The sequence below is a fragment of the Heterocephalus glaber genome, unplaced genomic scaffold (assembly GCF_053883595.1).
Source record: "Heterocephalus glaber isolate CG9 unplaced genomic scaffold, H.glaber_assembly_v1.0 deba00001532, whole genome shotgun sequence".
In the NCBI taxonomy this organism is placed as follows: Eukaryota; Metazoa; Chordata; class Mammalia; order Rodentia; family Bathyergidae; genus Heterocephalus; species Heterocephalus glaber.
In genome coordinates this window covers 26,167,529-26,171,901 of record NW_028258330.1, presented here as the reverse complement: position 1 = coordinate 26,171,901, position 4,373 = coordinate 26,167,529, and positions in this window count along the sequence as shown.

The following is a 4,373-nucleotide window of genomic DNA, read 5'->3' as shown; positions in this document are numbered from 1 at the left end:
TTTTACATAGTGAATTATTTTTATTTAAAGAAAGGCTAATAATAATTTGTGGCTAATAACAATTATGAATCTTGTTTATTTTTCTCAGAAAGTTGGAGAAACAGCTAAATCCCAAGTTAGCTCCTCTGAATGTCTCAGGACTTTATTTAAATCTTCCTTCCTTTTCTGGTACTTTTGGAGAGGGTGCTGTTATGAATGTATTTCTTTGCTGGTTCTTACCTAGCCTGTGTTTCTGCCCTTTACCCATCCCCTCTATCCATCTATTCTTCCAGGCAACAAAGATTTATTAAATATCTTAAATAACCCACCATGACCTGAGAGGGTTAGCAGCAAACAGGGGAGTTTTTATTCCTGTGGAAACTAAATTCTAGCAGGTAAAAATAAACTCATGACTATATACAGTGACACCGACCTAAGTTCCACAAAGAAGATAGGGTGCTGTGCTCACCAGCAGTGGGGTAAGTTCAGCTACCTTAGCTAGGGTGGTCTGGGAAGGAAGGACTTGTTGAAGGAAGTTTTTAAACCTTCAGTAATACAAAATTTTAAATGAACAAAAGAGAATAAAATAGTAATCCATCAGGTGCTTATCACCCAACTTCGACAAATCCAGCTTCAAAGATGGTAGACTCATGGCCAACCTTACTTCATTTGTATCTGTTCAGGATCATTTAGTCTCCAGCATTGTGTCATTTCATCCTTAAAAATACTTCAGAATGCATCTCTGAAGCACACCTATAAAAATCAAGTTACTCTTTAATTCCTTCAAATATTTAATTAAAAAATTCAATTAGGGCCTGAGATTTAGCTCAGTGGTTCCACCACCTGCCTCACAAGTGCAAGGTCCTAAGTTCGATCCCCAGTACCAAAATAAAAATTAAAATTTCAATTAATGTTTGCCATTTTTTATTGTTTTATAAACTTGTATTTTTGAATCAAGATTCAAGCAGGGATCATATATGTGGAATACCTACAATGTCTTCTACAATTCTTTCCTCTTTGTCCTCCATCCATCTTCCCTCCTTCCCTATTCTTCCCCTGTTTTCATTGCAAATTCTTGATGAAACAGTTGTCTTATGGATTTCCCATATTATGGATTTTTCTAATTGTGTCTCTGTCATGTTTATATGTGGCACTGTATTTTTTTGTAAATTGATAATATCGAGAGACATCAGGTTCATTTTTCATTTATTTTTCAAGAATGGTTCATAAATGGTGTTGGGTACTTCAGTCAGGAGGCACATTATATCTGGTTTCTCTATTACCAACAGCCATTTGTCAATCATTGTCCATATCCATTATTTCAATAAGAATTATAAAGTAGTGGTATTCTAATTTTTCTAGAATATTCTCTAAAGAATGACTTCCCCTCATTAATTGTCTGGATACTTTGAGATGCAATTTATTTAGGAAATCCAGGACAATCACGAATACTTGATTCTTTTTCTTTATTTACATTTCCAAAATAATGAGTGGTCTCTCTTGTATTCTCCAAAAGTGAAAACTTTTTTAAAGTACTCTGAAATTTTGGATTTAAACTTATTCCATGGTTTTCAGTCCATTGAAATTATCCTTATGAAAGCTCATGTTGCCCCATTTGTGGCCAGTAGAAGCCTTTCTCTTGAGTTAACAAGTCCTGTTAACCCCAGTAGGCTGTAATAGCTCCCTTGCTTTCTGGCATAATAAGATGTTCCAAACTCCTCTTGTATCTTTCTTGGCCTCAATCAGCTGTTGAAATTCTTGAGAAATTGACTTTCCTTCTTTTTCTTTTTTCAAGGTAGAGACTCACTTTGTACCCCAGGGTGGTTTCAAACTTGGAATCTTATCTAAGCCTCCCAAGTTGTAGAATTTGCAGATGTGCACCACTATGCCTGGCTTGAAAGTGACTTAACCAGGGACCTTGTCTGGCTTTCTCTGCGCACTTCATCTTTGCTCGTGATTCTTGGTTAACTCAGCTGTCAATTATTTTCTGCAGTTCCAAGGCAAGCATTGAGGGCTACCTTAATAGAAAGACCTCTTGCCCTTCCTTTTATCATGTTGCCTTTTATTGTAACAGACTTATGCTTAACTCCCCACAGCACAGATGAGGCCTGCTGTAACATTTTGGGGGGGTGGGTACTGAGGATCAAACTCAGGACCTTGCACTTGTGAATCAGGCGGCGGAACCACTGAGCTAAATCCCCAGCCCTACTTTTGTAACTTTTAACACATCTTGACTGAAAGCCTGAGACATGCTGGAAGAGATTGTGTCACTCAGAAACTGCCACCCAGAAACTAACAACTGTGTACCATCAGCCAAGGCTGGCCTTAGAAACCCCATTATTTAGGACTTCTCTGTGGCTGAGGCCAGCTTACACTGACATCTAGGGACACTCTTGAGCATGAGTCAACATTCCAAAGATAGTTTTTTCCTAAAAATCTATTCTCTTCCCCAACTTAGATAGTTGTATTTTTTAATGAATGTGTTGACTTAAAGTTGTATTTTTATTTTTAAGTTTTTTGCACAGTTTATTTGAGAAAGTAAAAGTGAAGAGTGGGAGAGAAACTGGCTCTGCAGAGCCATCTTGGGCTGAGTAAATAGAAAAAGAGAGTAAGAGCAAAGGTAAAAGTATATGCTGCATCTGGGAAACATAGCATGGGATATTGTGGGAAGCAATAGCCCATAAAGTTGTTTTATCTCATTTTTATTAATATTAGTTATCCAAGACTTCTCTTTCTCTTGATTAGCATTGCCAGAAATTTTTATTGTTTTTCAAGAATAAACTTTTACTTGTTGCTCTCTGGTACAGTTCAGACTGAATGTCTCCCAGCGACCTGTATGTTAGAGGCTCAGTCCCCAGAGTGGTGCTCTTGGGAGGTGGTGGAACTGTTGACGGGCAGGGACTGGTGGGGGTCCTTAGGTCGTGGAGAGCATGTCCTCAAAGGAATAGTGGGATGCTGACCTTCTCTTCACTCCCTTCCTCAGGGAGTGGTGTTTTACTCTCTCATCTGCTCTCAGCCCTGATGTGCTGCCTTGCCATAGGTCTCGAAGCAACAGGACAGTTGATCATGGACTGGAATCTCCCAAATTATAAGCTAAGAAAAACCTTTCTCTGTATAAGTTAGTAATCTCCAGTATGTGTTAAAGTGATGGAAAGCTGACTAACACACTATCAATTGTATGTTTTCTGTTGTACTGATTTCTGCTTTTATTTTCTTCCTCTGCTTTCTTTGAATGATTCTGCTAGAATTGCCTGTTACTGTGGCATAACCTCATGTATAAGATATCTTTCATCTGCCCTCTGGACATACTCTTAGTTCTTTGCAACCATGTTATTTGCCCTCAAAGAATATGTCATTGTCTGCTCTTTCAGTCCCACATAACATCAGTAGGCCGCTAGTTGCATCCAGTCCCTGGGGAGCCCAGACAAGAGACTGGAGAGAATAGGGTAAGGTCAGGGTATGCAATCCCTGGTTCTCTTCCTGCAGGGAAGCCTGACTGCATTTCTCGTTGAAATCTGCTGTTTCTCTCAAGGTGACCTTCTCTACACAACTCTTCAGGTGATGGTTAATTTCATATGTCAACTTGGCTGGGCCACTGAGTGCTCAGTTATGCAGCCAAACATTATTCTGGGATGAAATTTAATACTTTAATCAGGAAAGTGAAGGGACCTCAGCCAATCAGTTAGAGCTTGACTAGAACAAAAGACCAACCTTCTGTCACATAGGAAAGATTCTCTAGCAGACCATTCTCAGATTATTCATACCATCAGCTCTCCTGGATTTCAAACTGCTGGTCTATTCTGACTTTATCTATATCTGTAAGTATGTCAGCTAATTCCTCATAAAGCTGTGTGTGTTGCCAGGCATGGTAACACACACTTGTAATACCAGGTAATGGTGTTTCAAAATAAAAAAAAATAATCCTGTGACTATGTTTCCATAGGACTTTGAAGATGTGATTAAGATTCTGAGACACTGGTCCTAGATAACCCTAGTGGGCTTATGTAATGATAAGGACGTTCATAAGGAGACAGGAGGGCTGGGCTGGGGCTAAATGGCAGAGCAGGCCCTGGGTTCCATCCCCAGCACCTGGGGGTTGGGAGTGGGGCTCAGAGTAAGCAAGGTAGTGACAGTTGCAGAGGACAGGGAAAATACATTTGAAAATGTTGCTCTGCTGGCATGAAGATGAACAGAGGGGCAACAGGCTAATGAATATAGACAGCCCTAGAATCAGGAAAAGGAAAAGGAAAGGATTCTTGCCTAAAAGCTCCAGAAGACACCGGTCTTGCTGACTCCTTGCTTCTAGCCAAGTGAACCCCATTTTGGACTCCTGACTTCCAGAACTAGAAGAAAGTAAGTGTACACTGTTTTTAAGGTGCTCTGTGATAATTTGT